At 38.1% G+C, this 20,944-nt stretch overlaps 1 protein-coding gene across 1 annotated transcript in view; it reads left to right on the forward strand.

The window, feature by feature from the left end:
- The window catches only part of LOC121506790 (centromere protein P), a 133,438-nt gene that overhangs the window by 32,031 nt on the left and 80,463 nt on the right, over positions 1 to 20,944 (forward strand). The window lies entirely within an intron of this gene.

Here is a 20,944-nt window from a genome sequence, read left to right on the forward strand (position 1 = left end):
TAAAGGCTGAACCAGTAGCTTCTAGCAGACTGTTTAAGCAGAATTTATAGAGCTCAGCTCTTAACCCTTCCCTGACCACCAATTGGTGAGAGGGTCTAAGATACAGATAGGGTGTACAAAAAGAGGCACATATGGAAAAAGAGAGATTAACATGCCCATTTTTTCCTTTTTAATGTCACTTATATGTATACAGGAAAAGAATGCACAGAAACTGCAGAAGAAGCAGAAAACTGAAAGAATGAGTTGTTTTGTCAGGAGGAATGTCCGTGGTCTCTGCATGGCCACTTTATAATGTTTCATAATAACCAACCTATCCTTCATTAGCTCAGATTTCTTTCACAGCTATTGGTACGACAGCCAGTTTAGTAGCCATAATACCAACAGTGATTATTGGCTAAAAAGAAAGTGATTTTTTTAAGTCTTAAAATAGCCAACTCTGCTTGGCTTCATGCACTATTCATTTTAATTATATCAACTCTGTATGTAAGATTTCAGTGGTAAAGTATGTGAAGAAATCTTCACTGTGGTTATTATGAATCTGAAATTGAGTGAACAGGTGCTCAAAGTGTATTTCATTGCCTTAGTTGCCAAATAAGCTTTTAGAATTCTCGGCATGGACTGACACATTTCTCTGTATATGAAGCCAAATTCTGTTTTAGTAAAGCAGTCAGAGTGACAGCCCAAGGCTTTGTTTCTTTAATGGAATATTTTATCTAAACCAAATGAAGACTCTTTTTCCAGAATGTAGACTAGGACAGTCCCTCCAGCAAGAGTCTTTGATTTTCTTATTGCTTCCTTCCTGGTGCTGAGGTGTTTTGAATGAGAATACTGTTCAAAAATTCTAAGGTTATTCCTCTTGAATGGGTTTTTTTTTTTTTTTAGCAATGCCACAGCAGTGTTGCAGTGTACCCAGTCCTTGCATCGAGTTTTGTTTAATGCTCTAGTCTGACATCGGGCAAGTAGTGACAGGAGACAACTCGTAAATGAAAACACTTCCTTTCATGATGGGTCTCTACCAGTGTGTTACTGCTTCTGGATTCTGATTGAAGTGGGTAATTTTGGCACAACCTCACCATCTGTGAAGGTGCATGGAAGATAAAGAAAGTCTTGAAGGAAACAGAAGTCTCCAGCAACACATAGTTTAGAGAACAATTTTAATGTTTTTCTCTACACTACAAGTGCTGCTGGAGATTTATGTTTCCTTCTGCTTTCTGATTGGTCACTTACCAAATATTTGCAAGCCCATGAACAATCGATGCTGCCATCAGAATGTATGCTGAATAATAAGACCACAGAACTTGTTTTTTCATGTTGATTTGGATATGCTGTCAAAAAGATGTAGAATCAGTAAAATCCCAACACTTACCATCAGTACTTTCCCTATAGAGCATGTTTCAGGCTTATCCTTAATCCTGGTTGATAGAATAGTCAGAATAAATGGAGTATGATTTTTTTTTTTTTTTTTTTTTTTTTTTGCATGCACTGGTTGCGTACCTCTGAAGTATAAACACACTGCTAATGCAAATGACCACCCAGTTTTCCACATTGCCAGATGTAAAGAAGTACATCATCTGTGTTCAGAGTACTCATCTGCAACATTTAAATCTAATTGTCCTCAGCTTTAATAGTTTGTGGGAACATCTGTGTTGAAAGGGATCATTATCACAATCAATGCCTGAAAGATAAACTGATTAAATGAGCATGTCATTACACTGGAAATGGGCTAAAATGTGACCTACTAACTTTGATTAGCAAACATTTAAAGAAAAAGAATCAGCTTTTGTGTTTTTTATTCTTCTTGTTGTTTTTAGATAGTTGACCATGACGAAAAAGAACTATGGGGCCAGTACAATTCCTGTTCTACTGGATTGTTAATGCTCTGGTTGGTCATTCCTCTTACCATTTTGTTAAATGAATGTTACAAACCAAGTTATTATAAAATGTACTAATCATATAAGAGTTTTGTCTTTTTAATGCTACCTGTCTGTCATGTTGACCAAACACTGAGTAAATTTGGAAGAAAGCCTTCATCAGGGGTAGTTGTCAGAAGGGCTGGGCAATTAATCGCAAATAAGATTAAATTGCAGTAAATACCGCTGCAATTTTCAAATCGCAGAAGGTGCAATATTTCTTTAACCTGAAATTTGTGCCAAAATACCAGTTTAAAACATTTTTTTGCAGCAAAGATCTTATGCATTACATGTCATGCAATCATTCAAATGCCATATTTTAAGAATAGTATACAGAAAAATCCTATTTTCTTAATTTTGTAGGTTTTTCTTACTGAATTTGAGAATGACATAAAAATTGTCACTCCCTTCAATACAAGAATTCATGTCCGATTTGCAATATGATTCAAAATGATCACAATTAGATACTAGAAAAGCACTCGGAGAGCACAGACCACCATTAGCCCTGTCTCCCAATAGTAAAGAATCCTTTAAAAAATTCCTGGATCTGCCCAATGTGCCCCCTGCTATGGCATTCGCCGATTACTCCCTCGCCAGTGGGGTGGAAACACGGTGAGGCAAAGCATTGGCTTCGCTACGGATGCCAACAGATGCACCCATGGTCTCACTGGATAACTAGAAGTCATGGCAGAGGGTGAATATTCCTCTATTCCTCCCAGCATTGTGAGTCTTCTCGCTACAATTTGCTGTCTTTCTCTCTGTTACGCTCCAACTCGTCTTCTCAACCAGGCGTGTGTCTTTCAAACTCTATAAACTCCAAAACTTTGAATAGAAACACACCTAAAAACTGCTGCTGGGATTGAAGTTGCTCATGTCTGCCATCTCCTGGTGTAAAGTGGTAACAGCGCAGACCTCCGCCATTATCTCTATTGCCCAATAGTACAGAATTAAAAAATTCCTGGATCCAGACAGTGATCTGGATTAGTCCCAAAATCTAATCAGTTCTTCCTTATGCCATTTCTGACATTTCCTGAAAATTTCATCAAAATTCATCCGTAAGTTTTTGAGTTATGTTGCTAACAAACTAACAAACAAACTAACCCACCCGATCACATAACCTCCTTGGCGGAGTTAATAAAAAATAAGATTAAAATGGTTTAGCCTCTCTTTAATATTGTATTGGCTATAATATAGACTGATTTATTGCTTGCGTTTGATAAAATAATACATAGGATGAGGAACTTTAGAAATAATTGCATTTCAAATTGCAGTTGCAATATTGGGGGGGGGGTTCTGACATTAAGCCCTCCAATTAGAAAAGCAAGATGTTACAACATTCTTGTTTAATTATATGTCAGCCTTTCATCTCTTAAAACAGTCCATCTCTGAGAGTTAACAGGTTTAGACCTTACAGGCTTACTGTTTGAAAAAGTTACTACACCAAATCAATATAAATAACTACTAATTCGATGGAACCAAACCCTGTTCTAACTTGAAATAAAGAAAAAACAGATTTAATGGGAAATGGCAAGAAAAAACAACTGTATGCAAGAAGTTTCCAAACCAGAAAGGCCAAGAGATTCTCAGTAATAAAAAGAAGAGAGACTCTCTTCACTCAGTCTACAGCTGTTGAGGTCCAGCTGCTCTTGGGTTGATTTCAGCCTTGCTTGTCAAGTCAGAGAGATATTGGGCTTCCCTAGAGCAGGTCTTAAGGAATTGGCTGTTTTTTTTTTTTGCTGTTGTCCTTTGACATGCTTAAACAGAGGGAGGAAAAAAAGACGACAAGAGACAGTACTTCTTTAGAAAACACCCGCAGTGAAAGAGCAAAGGCTGAAGTTTAAAAGCAAAACAGTTAAATAGAAAACATGTGACTTCTTCAGCATTCAAGAGGAGAGAGAAACGAATGGGGCCCAGATATAAACATCCAAGGAATATGAGCCCAGACTGTTACAGGTGTGTTAGCAATTATGAACACCTTTAAACTTTTACGACTCTGGGAAGAGAGCCAACAACTGGAGAATGTTTTTACTCTTACTAATTTTCTATACCAGAGTTTGAGCTGTCAGGGTGGTTTGGGCGGTATTCCATTGCACAATGAGCAAGGGGAAAGCCACCCACAACAAAACACTGAAGGCATTTTTTCATGTCATACTGATTGGCTTGATGTTTTTGCAGACAAAAGTAACTCCATTGAAAGCTTTGAAATGAGTACAATCTTGCAATTTGTACAAAATAGAGTAGGAAAAGCAACCAGTTTCCTGTAATTAAAGCTGAAATTAGCTTAGAAAAACAGGTGAAATAGACAAATTTGCATCAGATTTTTGCAGATGAGTAACTCAGGACTTACAATAAGAAAGTTGGACAAGATAATTAATCTCTAAATGCAGTTTTATTTGTAAAATTTTCCAATGAATAGAAAATAATGTGAAAGAATGCTTACTTTTTGGTGAACTAGCAGTGTTTATAACTCTTCATAGTAACATTCATACATTGCTTTGTGTTATGTCTTAATTATCTATTTGAACAGTTCTGTTTCTTTCAATAAATTCATTTTATGTTGAGTCTGAGTCTTTGGTTTTAGCCTGCTGCTGCCATTTTTTAGCATTCTTGAATAAACAGTTACATTTCTTGAGGCTTCCAGCTCTGAGCCAACCAGATTTCTCTCATATAAACAAAATCTCAGTTCGCTTTTCTTAGACTTATTTCTTTGGACAGCTGTGATCAAAATGATTGTGAGCTGGGTTTCAGAGTGACAGGTGTAAGTGAATGATACGTAATGGCACACCAAAGCCAGCCTAGACAAAACAACATACGTCAGGGACTTTACTTCACACACAGACAACTGTACGACTGGAAAGTAGCTTTCAACACTTAAGACCACCTGGCCAGGCATTAAACAGGCTTGGTCTACATGGGTCTGGCTGACAACTGACATCAAGTATTAACCCACCACTGAGAGCTGTGTTTTTTGGTCAGGACATAGCCACCCGCTAGCTCCACACTGTCGCCAGCAGCTGTTAAGCTGACAGTTAAGTTTCTTTATTATAGCAAAGAGACTTGTTATGTAATGACTTTAACATGTTTTTCAAATTAAATGGTTGACACAAAACCAATACGTTTAGTTCCCTTGTAAGGCTTCATGTGAAACTAAAAGGAGAAGACTCAAGCTAGTCAGTGAATTATCTCCTACTCTGTATCTCTATGGCTTATAATGTTGCAGGTCAATCTTATGTACAGTGCTTAACAAGTTTATTAGACCACCCTAGCCCTAACCAAAGTAAGGTTTATGCCACAGCTGCCCTAAATTAACAGCATCGGTAATTACCAAAATCTTTTTTTTTTTTTTTTTTGTTTCTGCAATGGTTAATACACCAATATGTAGAAGCTCTTTAACTCAAATTTTATATATATATATATATTTTTTTTTTTTTTTTTTAAGATTTATTTTTGGGCCTTTTCATACCTTTATTTGAAAGAGGAAGGACAGTGGATAGATTTGGAAACAGGGAAGAGAATGGGGAGAGACATATGGTAAAGGGCCACAGGCCGGATTCAAACCCAGGCCGCCCGCATACTTGGGTAACACCTTAAACCACTCGACCATCTGCGCTTCTGCAAATAATATTTTTAATGCTAAAATATAATCATTATTGTTAACCATGAATTTTCAAATGTACTGATTTACAGAAAAAAACTGAAAAAAATGGTAAAGCACATCATTATTTCTTGATTAATATGTCAAATTATAGTTATTTATTTGCATTCCTGAACAGAAAAATTAGTTGCAGTGGTTGAATGTCATGCTTGATTCATTTCTGACTTCTCAGAGAAGCCCAGTGAGCCGGCTCAAATTTGGGTGAATTCAGTTTGAAATTCCTCATTCCTGTTCAAAATGGTAAAACGTGGAGAGCTGACTGAAAATGAAAGAGTCCGCATTAAAGCACTTCATGATGCTGGATGGTTTTCGAGACAAATATGACAGGTGGTCTAATAAATTTGTTAAGCACTGTATTTTTTGACAAATTTAAGCAATAAATAATTCTATAAATAAGACCGTGTCCATTGAAAACAATGACATTTTTACAGAAGCTATTAATCCATTGTAGCATGAATCTGAATATGGGGTGCAAGAAGCTTTTAGCTATAAAGGAGGCGGCTGGGGTGGGGGAGGTGAAGCTGGCTACCAGCTGATCACAGCTGGGGTATGACTTTTGTAATGTAATGCTAGGCTTCATCAGTTTTATTTAGAATGAGCTTGCTGTTTTTGCTTATATTGCAGATGTGACATCATTTGTTTTGTTTAAGGACATTATCCTTTTTATGTCGCTCATTTTAATGAAGAAAAACACATAAAACATGGAAAGGAGGATTTTTGTAAACCATAATAAAAGAAATGACACTTGAATGCTTGCATAATGGGCATAAAATCTCTGCAAAAAAATGATTTATTAAACCGGTATTTTGACACATTTCAAGTTAAAGAAATGTTGCAACTTCTGCGATTTGTAAATGGCAGCAGGCTATATTGCGATTTAATCTAATTTGTGATTAACTGCCCAGCCCTATAATGTTGTGTTGGCACATCATTTACTTTTGTTTGGTCCTAGTTTGTTTGGCAAATACTATTGATATTATATTTTTGCAAATATTGTAAATACTATAATACTAATACTGATGGCCAGTTCGCCATAGCAATCCCTTCCATTAGTGTGTGAACTATGGAGTAAAGGGGGGTAAATGGGTAGGTGTGGCCTGCAGTGTAAAATCGCTTTGAGTAGTCAGACGACTAGAAAAGCCCTACACAAGCTCAGGTCCATTTACCATGCTTTGTTTGTTTAGAAGGCAATCAGAACCACTCTGACTTAAAAGATCACATATTTCAAACATAATCAAAGTTAAGGATCAGAATTCCTGTTGTGTGGGGGGGAACTCTGCAGAAAGCCAAGCAGGCGTGAACAGGATTTTTTGCTGAAATAGAATGACAGCCAATCACACAGAAAGCTGACTGAAGGAGGAAGCACAACAAACACAGCAATGGTAACAGTGGTAAACGTGAACCATCACGTTAGAAGGACATCAAAATTGGAGGACTAACTTGTTGATTTGTGGCAACAACATGCGTGTTTATACAACGTAGTAAAACATAGCACAGTCATATAGAGAAAGAGAGCAGCCGGACCAAAATTGCAACTGCTATGGATGTAGCAGGCAGATAACGGTTAGCTGCATGTAGCTTGTTTACTCTAATGTTGCTTATTTCTGTGAAACGTGGGCTTTTGAGAGTGGAGACTCTGGTTGTCGGTGTACAGAGTCTGTTAGTGTGTGCACTGCACTGTCATCTTGTTAGCCCACTGCACACTTTAAGAACAAAACATTCAAATCTGTCCTATGTTGCCATGTGAGAGGTCCCTCAGATTAAAAATAAAAAAGTATGATTTTAATGTCAGATGTCATGTTTTAATCATGTGTTCAGATGTGGAACCTGCTGTACTTTCAAAAAATGTCTCAAGCTGAGTCTGGTCTGACTAAGGATGGGCCTTATTTGATCTGTTGGATGATGTGGAGTGATTGCTAGGATGTTGTTGACAGTTGTTTCAAATTTAGGAATCATTTACAGCTACTCTCTCAGTTGTGGTTGTTTGACTCAGCTTTAATGTTTGCCATTCATGTTGTTACTTTTTTAACAATCATTCCAACAAAAGCTTCAGGAATGTTGTTGCACAGGTTGTTCAAGCAGTTTAGCTACAATGAGAAATTGAATTAGGTCCTACTGTAGGTCTTTTTTCTAATCTGTTGGAATTATGCCCCTCTGCAAAAGAAGCATTTGTCTGTAGAAGTGAGTGTTTTTCCTCATGCTGAGCTTTGGTTCATTTACTGGCATTCAGCCTTGGAATTTTGTCCCATAGGGTCCGAGAAGGACCTGATAGTTAAAACAGAAAAACTGCAGCCTCCACTAGAAGACCACCACTTCAGCTTCTGATTTCTCCACATTCACACTTTCTTTTCAGAGCTGAGGGGGCTACATATGATTTTTCTTTACACAAGACACATATGATTTTTCTGTCTCCTTTAGATTATATTTTTATCAAACTGATGATTATCTAAGTTGTTTTTTAATGAAAACCAAATCATCCACTTTTTACTGTTGACATAATTATCCCATTGAAAATGAATAAAAGTTCTGTTTCCTGTGAATCACTTTGAAAACAAAAGATGGCTGTGCTCTTAGAAACAGTCCTTTCCCATGTTGATCAAAATAATTAAAAATGAAGCTCATTTGTTTGACTACTTAGTTTTCTTGATGCTCATTGGATAACTGTAAAGCTCTGTTTAAGAATATGGCAAGGCTGGTGCTACATCTGCTTGTTTGCCCACTGGCTGTGTCCACTTTTCAGGATCAGATGCAGAACAGATGTTGAAAATGCACAAGGAGGAAGGATAGGATTTAAAGTTTAATGTTGCACATAAGACTTTGCCATGCAACACAAATTCTCTGTATAAGACATCTGATAAATTGCTGTAAGGTTGACATGTGTGCAGGTGCAGAAATTTATGTCTGACTTGCACTGCAGCATGTTTTCAGTTACCTTCCAATAATATTGTTATGACAGCAATTCCATGCAAAAAGAAAAAAAAGTTGTTTCAATTTCAAAGAAAGTCAACTTGCTGAGTTGGTTATTTACTTTTTCCTGATTTTTTTTTATTGCATGCTTAGTTCAAGATATCTTCTTGCCTCTAAGGTCAGTCTACTATTTTATTCATGTGTTTTTTTTCTTGGTTTGTTTCTTTCTAATGGCCTGAGAGTCTGTTAAACTTTGGTTCAATATGGCTTACTTTTCGTCAGACTTCATTGAGACATAGGATTCACCTGTGTTGGTTTTAACAGGATCTGTGGTTCATGTCATGTTGTGGACATTTCAGGATCTGCTGTGTGTAGCTGCTGACTGTTTATTGCAGAGAGCCCTTCACATCATCTAAGCCTGGAAGCTTTTAACTCAGCATGAGGTTTACTATATGTACAAAAAAAAAAAACCAAAGAAAACAAGCAACCAGAGAGCAGATACCTCACATAGTTGGCCATACCTATGTTGTTGTTATTGTTGTAAACCAGGGAAAGATAGGATGTTGATTGTGGCAATGAAAGTCAATAAATACTAAGGTACTGAAATGGTATATAAGCATCACAAACATAACAGCAAGGTAGAGCTTGATCACTGAAGGAACTATGTTGTGCACCCGTTTAGGGGGAAGGTACCTAACATAATATTTTTAGAAGAACTAATGTTTTTCCCAGTCCACAAACTAACAGGCAGGATCTAGAACGAAGTTTAACAAAGTTTATTTACAATAATTTAGATTAAACAGGTCACTCAATATAAATACAAACAAAAGACTGGATCCAAACTAAAGAGGTGGTCTAGCTGTCATAAGTAAAATTTATCAAAAAAACACACCAGAAAGGGACTAACTAGGACTACAAAACAAAATCAAAGCTAAGGTTAAACCATACTAAAATACTAAGAAAACACAGTTATCCCTAAATCTTTGGAGGCTGGGAGCAAACAAAGAGGTGCTGCTGTTAGTGAGGTTCAACCGTCAACCGCAGGCCGCCGTATTGTAAAGAGGTAGAGAGCCAACCAGCGCCGCGTCTCCTTGCTGCCACCCTACCAACCAATTACGCCCGACCACCTAAAGACATCAAAGATCCACTCACATGACAGACCGCACACTCACTCACAAACACACGGGACGAACAGATGACTCTCACACGAAACAAGACAAAGATCCACACGACAACAGAGCACTCACTCCCACACAAAAGAATAACACAAAATACAAAACACAGTAATACAATAATCGAACACAATACGGCCACAGCCGTAACAAACTAGAATTGACAACACATGAATATTAATTTTTAGTTTAGTTTTTGCATTACGTCATAACCAAGACAAGTAGATATGACTAACTTTTTTGCCCTCTTCAGCCATATATCTCACTCTATATACATGATACACCTGGTCACTAGCAGTCTCCAGTGCTACCTAGTGGACCAATCACAGAACTTGTGGTCTTCATCATTTTGACTCATGGTTACATTTTTGTGGAGCTGCATGTGTGTAGGCTTTAGGATTATGCAGACCTATGGCATTTGCTACGGCGCAAATTCAACACAGGTGTATAAATCCAGATGTATTGTTCTGACAGTTGAACCATCGCTCACTGTACTGAGCAGTTATGAGGTAGGAGTACTGTATACAAAGTAGTTAAGAGGCTTTCTGTAGAAAGTAATTTGACTTTATTCATTAACAGCCAGTAGCATCGGATTTATTCAACCCTGAATTAATCCACAGAGCAGAATATCCACTGTAATAAGTGAAACTAATGGTTTTTCACCAAAGTCATGCACAATTTTACTGCCTCTGTGTTCAAAGTTTGGCAAATAGAACAAGAACTTTTGTTTTAATCATAACTTTTCTTTTGACTGTCTTGGCCCTGCATTGTGTCAGTGGGGTTTGTGTGTTGATGACGGTCTCTGTTGGTACTGGACAAGAGACTGATTACACTGTCAATTGAGACATGATGGCTAGGGGTAAACCAGTATGAGACATATGGAGAGTATTACTGGCTGACTGGGTTCCAGTGTGCGGTGGTATTGGATAGTTGTTCTCTGTTCTCTGATGACTACTGGATTTGTTATCCAAGCATTCCTGAGATTTTCCTTCTCCCAGACAGAAACTAAGGTACAGTTAAGCATTGGCTCAAAGGTGATTCATGCTGAATTAGCATTTCACAATCAAGATCTATTACTGTTATTCTTGTGAACTCCTGATGTGTTTAAAGTTTTTACTCAGTGATTCATTAGTCTGTAGGTCATCTGTCACAGCTCGGCATGTATCACATTTGTCAGAATGTAAAGTTTTGCTTGAAGACAATTTGTGTGACTTGGAACCTGGAGAGAGAAAAATGAATAACAAAGGGAGCAGTTTGAGTCTTTGTATATCCAGGTACAAAGACTATCCTTGGAGAGTAATTGGATAGGACTCTTTTTTATTCATTATATTTTTCTAGTTCTATGCTTTTATTACTTTTACCACTAGAAAATAACTTTCAAATTCCACAGACTCAGTCCGCACAGCAATCCTTTGTAGTTAATCTTTGCAATTCCACAGCAGGCGCTCTGGTCCATCCTCGGCGTGTGCCAAAAGGACAACTTTGGAGTGCTCTGCTCAAGGTACATGTGGGGTCTGTTTTCATCAGAAGCTGCTGCTTATCCACATGGATCAGATCGACCCAGAAAGGAGCAAGAACGTACAGAGAATACAGTTAACTTTTAAGTATCACTACATCAACATTGTGTCACAACTGGTAATACAAGCAACAAGTCATCAGTTTGATAGAGGGTCACAGCAATAATGCAGTACAATGGATGATAAATTGTCCATTTTTAAGGTAAAAAGTCAATTGATTGTGTATAGCACCACACATCCTTTCTGAAAAATAAACATTTTCCTAAATCAGACTTACCTTGAGCTACCTGAGTTTAAAATGATAGTATATTCTCCTGTACAAGACAAAGTTCACAAGATATTAACCTCTGTTTAAGCAAAACTTAATTTATTTGCCATCTCTGCCAAGAATACTACAGTACCCCTAATCCTAGAGTGTGACAGCAGCATCTCTGATTGGTTGAGTAACAAATATCTACCGCGCTCGTGAACAATGACTGTTGGTTGGTGATGAAGTACATTCATGTCGCCGCAGTATGAAGTGATAAATACTCAAACTAAAATATATATAAAAACAGTATAATATTAAATATAAACTACAATAAAAGTTGATAAAAGGTACCAATCATGTGGTTTTAAAGCTTGACAAACTGAAAAAACAAAATGAATTGCAGGGGATTGTAGGACAGGTACTTCTTTCAGCTTTGTAGAGAAACATGTTCACAGTCTTGTACCTTTGCCTTTTTCTCCATTTTCAAACACTTGTTTTGCGTTGTTGTGATTTTTTTTATTTATTTATTTTTTTTATAGGCATGAGTACTCAGGTAGCTGGTTTGCTCGGTTCATGCATTGAGAGGGTTGTAATAAGGATTTAAAGAAATGTCTACAGGGTAACCAGCACCTCTGTGTGTGGGCACTGTTGAGCTCTATTCAGAGACCATCCAGCATCATGAAGTGCTTTAATGCGGACTCTTTCATTTTCAGTCAGCTCTCCACGTTTTACCATTTTGAACAGGAATGAGGGATTTCAAACTGAATTTACCTAAATTTGAGCCGGCTCACTGGGCTTCTCTGAGATGTCAGAAATGAATCAAGCATAACATTCAACCACTGCAACTAATTTTTCTGTTCAGGAATGCAAGTAAATAACTATAATTTGACATATTAATCAAGAAATAATGATGTGCTTTACTATTTTTCAGTTTTTTTGTAAATCAATACATTTGAAAATGAATAGATAACAAATATATTTATATTTTATCATTAAAAATATCATTTGGGTTAGAGCGATTCTACATATTGGTGTATTAACCATTGCAGAAACATAGAAAATGATTTTGGTAATTACCAATGCTGTTAATTTAGGGCAGCTGTGGCATAAACCTTACTTTGGTTAGGGTTAGGGTGGTCTAATAAATTTTTTAAGCACTGTATGTCTTTTTGATTTATTATTTACCAGAACCCTAAGGTTTTGAGGAAAACTGATGTTAATACAGTACTGGCCTGTACAAACGGTATACAGTCATTTTTTTTTAGTGGCTGAATCATACCCCTCCAGGCGAACAGTAGCTCACTCTGTCTTTTTCCTCCTACAGTTACAATTAATCTATATTTTTGTTTGCAGCTAAAGTCAATGCGTTTTTCATGTGCTTGTGGAGAGAGGGGAATTCTTGAGCGTTCCCATGTAAATGTAATTATGCCTATTTAATAGGACATCGTGGTCTTGAAGGTTTCCCTTTGTGCTAATTGTGATGAGGGGAACACAGTTGTCTGCTCAGCAGTAGACTCCATCTGGATAAGATCTCTTTTTATTGGACTGCTCTTCAAAAGCCCTCGCTTTAAGATAGCTACTGGCAAAAATAGCAGTGTCTGTTATTCTGGCTTTGTCTGTCTGCCTCTGTATTTCTCTGTCTCTCCCATTTTTGCTCTGATCTGTCTTGGTATCTTTATAAACCCTAAAGCTAACTGGTTATGCATTTTAAATTGCGTTTAGACTGTGTTTCTTTTATTAAAGAAAGCACAAAATATCTTTAAACTGCTTTTAAGGACTATCAAAATGTAATGTAAGTAGTAATTCACTGAGGTTTTTGATATTTTCTTTTAAATTGTAGTAAAAATGCTGAATCATAACCTCTGTACCTTGGCGCATAGACACATGTGCAACAGGAAGTTTATGGAGGATTTGTCTTCTTACTTTTCATCCAAAGTTTAATTATAAAAAATTACATGAATTACAAGTTATACTAGCTTTGCAATGCAGATAGATTTGCCAGACTCCAGCGCTGTCATCAGGTGGATTCATCTTGAAAAGCTCCAGTCTTGAACCAAACACTGTTTGGACCAATCAGCGTCATGAGAGGAGAATGAGGGGATAGCTACAGATGGGGTTTAGTTGTACTCAAAGCCACCTGCAATGGCTGCATCCAGTGCAGTGATTAGCTCGGATATACCTCAAGTATAGCATCAGTTTTATCAGAACATGACCACGTTTCTGCATAAAATAAAGAATAAAAAACAACACTGACATTTTTTCATGATTGGGAAGATGTTTTTGCCCTTCTGCCGACCTGCTTCAGCATGAGATTGTTATTTTGTGTGTGTGTGTGTGTGTGTGTGTGTGTGGGGGGGGGGGGGTTAGTTGTGCTGTGAGTGGTTACATATAATGGCTGCTAGTGTAATGATTAGCTCAGACTTAGCCACAGCAGCAGTTTTATCAGAACTGGACCACACTTCTTTTTGAAACAAGAGCAAAGAGCCACACTGAAAGCTTGTCTTGGCAGAGAAGATGTTTTTTCACATCTTATTACTAGGCCTGTGACGATAACAAATTTTGCTGGACCATATATTGTCCCACACATTATTGCCGATAAACAATATTATTGTCAACATTATTTTGAGACCACATTAACCATTAATGTAATGATAATGTTTCATAATGCAAGTACACCTTTCAAATGCAGTAAACTTTTATTTCTCATGAGTATTTTTTACCATTGTAATTGGAATGTCAAGAACTTTTAAATATCCTAAATAAATAAAATAGACCATTTTGCGCTGTTCTGTTTGTATTTACTTTGTCGACCAAACGCCTCAGTGAGTGTTGACTGGCAGGACGAAGGCTCTGCATCTCGAGGTGCATTTTTTTTTTTCCCCAGCTGGGAAAACTGGGTCAGCTGGTTATGTTTTAGGTGGGCATGCAAGTCTGTTGTGTTGCCTTTTTTTGTTGCCACCACTTTCGAACAAATTCAGCATACTGGCTCGTCTGTGTTGATGGGCTCACCTTGCTTAATCAGTTTTAAGCCGAAATATTCCCACACCGGGGCTGTGGCATTTGGCTTTGCAATCATCTTTTTCCTCCTAATTTCTACTACGTTACCTTCCATTACTCCTCACGAGGCTCACTTGCTACACTCTGTGAGTGTATGCTAGCGGCCCCCCCCCCCCACAGAGACAAAGAGACTGGATGACAGACAAGAGGGTTCACTCCGTTCATTCCGCTATCGAACAAACGCACCCAGGTGCTGAGACCGATGCACAGAGTGAACCCTCTTGTAATCCAGCCTGTTTGGAGGAGAGAGACAAGAAAATAAATACACATGCACATGGCAATATATCAAGGCCGGCAAAATTATTAAGTTAATTTTCATTTCTTGTGCGATTAATTGATCTATTGATGACCGTCCCAGGCTTACTTCTGACCAGCCTTGGCATCAATTTTTTTCACCCAGAAGCTCCACCATTGACATTCTATGGCAATGGCAACAGCAGCTTGTCTGCTCAAGAGTGGCGTATGCATACAACATCATTTGTCTTGTCACTCTGATTGGCCCGCCATGAATGTGACAGACAGAATGTTCCTCCAATCACCTTTCAAGAATTTTTAGAAAAGTCCTGCTCTTCCCAGACGCTTTCTATGGACTTTCCCCAGATGACTGTCAAATACAGTATGTCTATGCAGTAGATATATAAAATGGTCTATCTGGCATGTCAGGTTAAGATTATATAAAAAAAACAAATATTTATGCAGTACATTTCTGTGTAGACCTTATAAGCAAGTAAAGCAACGGTTCATTTATTAACAGTTTTGGCTTTACTGCAGTTGATGTTGATATTTGCACAGTTCTTTTTGGTGCTGCTAGTTATGCTAAAGTCTCTTGGTTCTGCCTCATTCACACACTCTCTCTTTCACACAATCACACACAGGGTATACATAACATCTTTCATACACATTCATCATATGTCAGAGTTTTCCACTCTAGAGCCAGACAGCAATTGGCTCAGTGGTGGCATTGCTCATTTTTCATGTCAGGCTGTTCCCTGCAGAAAGCATCACTGCTGGGATTTTCTCATATTAACAAACAGGCCTTTCAGTTCTTCCTCTAAACATTTTAATTTCAATTGGCTTTATTTATCCTTGGCTCAACCTCTGGATTAGTTTGTGGTGTATGCTTTATTTTTTTGCATGGATGTGTGTGTGTATTTCTGGACAGTGGATTATGTGTTGAGTGAGCGCTGACAGACTAAATGTTCAATTTTCTCCAACTTTTGAAGGTTTTTACGGTGATTTGGCATCCTCAAGTGTTTGACTCGTCTCTGAAAGTGTCTGCTACAGTCTGGGGAAACTTTGTGCCTCATTATTTGTTTTGGTTTGTTGGCAGTGCCTTTGCAGGATTTGTCAAGCACTAAAACTGGATGATGAACTGGTTGTGGAGGGCTTCGATTGGTCGACACCTGAAGGAGACTTTAGAATATCTAATATAATTATGTTGTGATGCATGGACTTGTAAGTTTTAACTTTGTAGAATATGTGCAGTAGAATATATAGTCACTCAATGGCCCTCATTTATCAAGCTTCGCAGAAAAAAGTGCAGATTTAGGTGTAGAAATCATCTTATGACAAGGCCAGAGTGTGATTTATGAAACGTGCATATTTTGCCAATAACCACGTTATTGACTGAGCGAGTGTTGATCAAGATGGTGGCTGAAAACAATTGTCATTTGAATAACACGCCCAAGAATCGCCCCTAGGGTTTACAACATGGATATATAGGTACAATGATACTATGAACCCTTTATCATGGTTTCAGTCTCCATGTCAGAAAAGTGATGGAAAATTCAGTATTTGTTTTTTAGCCTCAAAAGTGGTGAATCAGAAGTACCACATGTAGAAGGAAATTAACGGTGTACAACTGAGTTTCAGCTGTTAGTAGAATGTTCAATTTACAAGACTACATTTGAAATATATAACTTATTTATTATATTATTACAGTGCTCAACAAAAAGTGTGTTATCGTTATTAAAAGAAGCTGCACATTCATAAGAGGAGGCTAGCCTAAAACTTCCCAGACTGAGAAGAGAGTGGCTGTGATACCTCAGGTATTATTATTATAGCAGGGTTGTTTCGTTACCGAGACCAGAATTGGAAATACATCCAATACTGGTGAAAATGCAAATATTGGTATTGGGGGGTACATAAGTTTATACACTGATCTGATACGGTTTGGTTTAACTTTATATTTTGCTTTGTTTAGCCATGCTAACTGTTAGTGCTATAAACCGGAAATCAATTCTTCTTCGCTGCCACTGTATGAACGGGCTTCTGTTTTTAGTGCAGTGACAGCAAAGAACAACCAAGGGACACGCTGCAGCTGCAGAGAAGGCTGTGTGACAGTTTTTCTCTGAATGTGATCGTTAAAACGCCTTCCAGACCCACGCTGTCGTACAAGACAAGAAGTGACACAGTTTATAAAAAGTTGAATAACTTTTGAACCAAAAATTGTTGCCTCTTACTTGTTTTTCCTCTTGAAGCGAGCCGTTGTGTTTTCCCATTGATGTTATTGATGCCTTTGAACCCTGTGTGGCAGCATTTTCAGTGAGCCTGGAACTTGTGTGTCTTTTGTGGACTTACACCAGTAAACCTGACATTGAACGTCTTTTTATCCATTTTAATCGAATTACGATGAATTATTACTCCTAGCTTGAATGCTAACCACCATATTGTTTCTCTCTGTGAGTGTCCATCAGCCAGTAGCAGGCTGTTCCACAATCACGTGATGCTGAACAAAATAGCAGAAGGGAGAGATAGCGTTCAATGCACTTGATGATTTCTACAACTGTATACATTAATTACATATCTGTATACAACAATTGTATACAAAATATGCAAGTTGTAAGTTTTATATGGTATTTGGAAAAGTGCAATAAAGTTTGTATTTAAAAAAGAGAGAGAGAGACTGTGATGCAGCCTCCTGTATTATCGTTACTTCAGTATTTAGCAGTAAAACTCAATAATTACCATGAAAACAACTTTAGGGTCACAGAGACGCTGTACATTCACAATTCTATTTGTTGAACCATGTTCTGAGTCAAATATAGGTCTAAAATAATTTGCTTTCTGAACAGTCTGTTCAGAAAGTTCAGACTGATATCGGATCAGTACTCGATATCGGCCAATACCCAACACCTTGATATCGGAATCGTATGGGGAAGGGAAAAATGGTATCGGAACATCCCTAATAGATAGAGGCTATTTGTTTTAGTATGGGTAAACTCCTGTCTCTTACAGCCTCCAGCCGTGCATTCCCACGCAGAACACAGCAGATTAGACTGATCATTTAAATCTTCAGACATGCTGATTGATTATGGTCCAGTGTAAATTAACGCTTTGTGTTCTTTGATTGTCAGCTTTTAAATACTCTCCAGATTTATGCAGTTACATTATTCTGAGTAAAATTATCCTCCTCCCACCCTTAACTCATTCACAGCAGATTTAAAGTATTTCCCATTAAAGAGGCTGAACGGGTGGTTTGTTTTCTCTCAAATTTCAACTTTATTCTGAATAACTGCTGTTTTTTTCTGCTTAAACCTCCCTCAATTATGGATATTGCGGTAATTAGCAGGGCTTTGGTAATTACTGAAGGTAGCCTATTTTATTTTTGAAATAAAGCAATAAGGAAACGTTCATTCGAGGAAATCAGCAAAGTGCCTGCACTGCTTAAAAGATGTTGCTTACAAGCATGGTCAGAGGTTTTAAAAGCCATATCTGATCTAACACCGCCAGAGCCATGCTGCATTACGAGTCCACACTGAGTTGACAACTTGCTTACACAAGCTCAGACGTGACATGGTATTTGAGCGTATCGTACACTCAGATTGGTTAATGCCAATCCGTGTATGGAAATGAGCATACACCCAAATTTCTGGTGTACACAGTCTTGACACTGTCTTGACCGTAACTCAAAATAAACCAGATCTTTATGCTGTGAAACAGAAGGAAGTTGAATGATATCCAGCAGGCTGTTGAGTTACCATCTCTTCACATCAGTTTAAACATTTTACTTACTTTATTCTGCTTCAGGGGTTATTGTCCCATGAGCCAATCATGCACCACAACTCTTTCTTGAAGAAGGCTGACTTGTTTTTTTTTTTTTTTTGTAATTCTTTGAATTAGAGCTGTAAGTGGATGGATTGGTCTGCACCAACCACTGTCTACCATTTCTCCACTGTAAGAACATCATATGTGTGTCGAATAGATATTAGCCCAGTAGGCAGTGAGTGAATCAAAGTTGTCTTGGTATCTTAAAGGTTTCAGAGATTTTTGTTTCCTATAAAAAGTAAACAGTTGTAACTTCTTTGGTTAAGCAGAATTGAAGCTCCTTTATGGGTTTCAATAATTCTCCCTTTTCAGACTTGAGGGACTCTCAGCCTTATTGAGAAAGCCTTAGATAGCAGAGAGGTGACTTGAGGTTGATTTTATACATACAGGGCAGTAAGTCTTTTAAGGATAAAACATACAATTTGAAAGCAGAAATGCAGACTTTACTCTGACTGGAAAGTTAATTAGGATAAGGAGATGTTATGGAAGAACGATATTTCAGTAGCCTTGAATTCATTAGTAAGTTGTGAAGTGATGGATGAGGTTTTCTTGTCTCCAGTCATACGAGCAACCCAATCGGAATAGGCTTAATCACTCTACCATTGCGCACTTTGTCCTTAGTTTATACTTGTGAAACTTGAACCCCTCAGTGCCTTCTCTGTTATTTCATTAGCCTCCAAACAGTGTCTTCCAGGCCTACAGTACAATCAAGGTCAATCACCGTATTCTCTTTAGGAAAAACATGTCAAAGAGATTTTCAAGAATTACATACACTTCCAGTGTTTCTCCTTACTTTTCTTTGATGCTAAGTATTTCTGACACTAATCTATTACCTATTTATGATTACACTTGCCAGACGTTGTTCCAAACATCTTGAAATTCTGCCCAGTTTGAAAATTGGCCCCCACAGCTTACAGTGAAGATATTTATTATGACATTCAGATTGGATTGTCAGGTCTGTGGGAGAATATGGTTGTTCGGCACATTGCCTCGTCAACCTTGGCCCTTTACTGTTCTGGCCTCCTGATGACCATCATCCAGGCCTGAGCCAGGCCCATGCCCCACCTCTCCAGGTATCTCTCAGCAGACCCAAGGTGACCCCCAAGGCTTGGTTTAAACGGTCATGTCCCAGACACCCTCTATGCAGTGAGCTGGATCAGGTCTGGGAAAGTGAGCTAAGTGCCCTGTAGAAGCACTGCTTCCCATACCTGTTCTCCTGAGTAAAACAGCAGTAGTCTCACAGTCATGCCAACAATATCCACAAATCTGCAATAGGGAGGTAATCACTACGGGGTCAAGCTGATGTCTACAGCCATCAGTCAGTGTCCAAGCCTCACAAGAGTACAGTAAGACTGGAGGATCTAGTGAACCCATTGCTTCATGTTCGAGGATAAGTCTGCAGTTGATCTCAGTCTTGCAAGATTTTGCTGCCAAGATAGATGAAGTCCTCCACAGCTTCCATGCTCTCACCACCCTCAGACACAGATTCAATAGCAACATCAAAGGTATCCCTGAATGCCTTGATCTTTGTTGTGGCCCAAGAGACGTGTATCTTCAACTGTTCTGCCTCCTCAGCAAGGGCATCTATAGTCTCTGAAAGGATCACAGCATCATCAAAAAAGTCCAGATAGGTGATCTGGACATCACCAAACAACAGACCACACTTCAGTGCCCCCGCTATCTGCCACGTTACCCTGTCCATGCTGGTACTGAGGATTTTTGGGGCTAAGATGCCAGCCCTTCCTCACTCCAGAATCATTTTTTTTTTTTTTTTTTTTCAAAAAGCACCTTTGGCTCTCATCAAGTCTTAAGTTGAATTGGGCAATGATAAAGTGTTTAGTATTGAAATTAATCCTCTTATGTACTTTAAATTTTGATGTTAAAACAGTGTAAAAGCTAGAAACTAGAAACGCTGTTTATGTTCTCACGGTGCATGCAGCTAACAGCTGAGGGCACAAGCCATCTACAGTTCATTATCAGAGGCACTGACAAATTTATTGCCTCATGTTCATTGTTGTTAATAATAAATGGTGTGTCCAGATGAATGGCTGTTTTATGAGGGTCTCCAAGAATGGGGAAAATGTAATGGGTAAGGGAGGTTGAGGGGGAGGAAAAGGAAGAAAGCATAAACTCCTACAGCATTGATCTGAATTTGTTGTTTTTGGTTGGTCTCAAAATATTTCAAATGCAGCAAGAGACTACTGATTTATCTTCCCAGGCAGTTAAACGACCTCTAGAGTGGATGCATTCCCTAGTCAGCACAATAAATCCAGCACACATCAAGGATTTTTGAGTTTTTACTGAAAAAAGGGTAACTATAAAGAAATGCCCAGCAGATTTTCTTCTTCAGAATTTATTGAGTCCTGTCAAGAAGGAACTGACTTCACAATGAACTAAAGAAGCAGAGATAATTGCCTGAAGAATTCTTC

The sequence above is a fragment of the Cheilinus undulatus genome, linkage group 3 (genome assembly GCF_018320785.1).
Source record: "Cheilinus undulatus linkage group 3, ASM1832078v1, whole genome shotgun sequence".
NCBI lineage: Eukaryota > Metazoa > Chordata > Actinopteri > Labriformes > Labridae > Cheilinus > Cheilinus undulatus.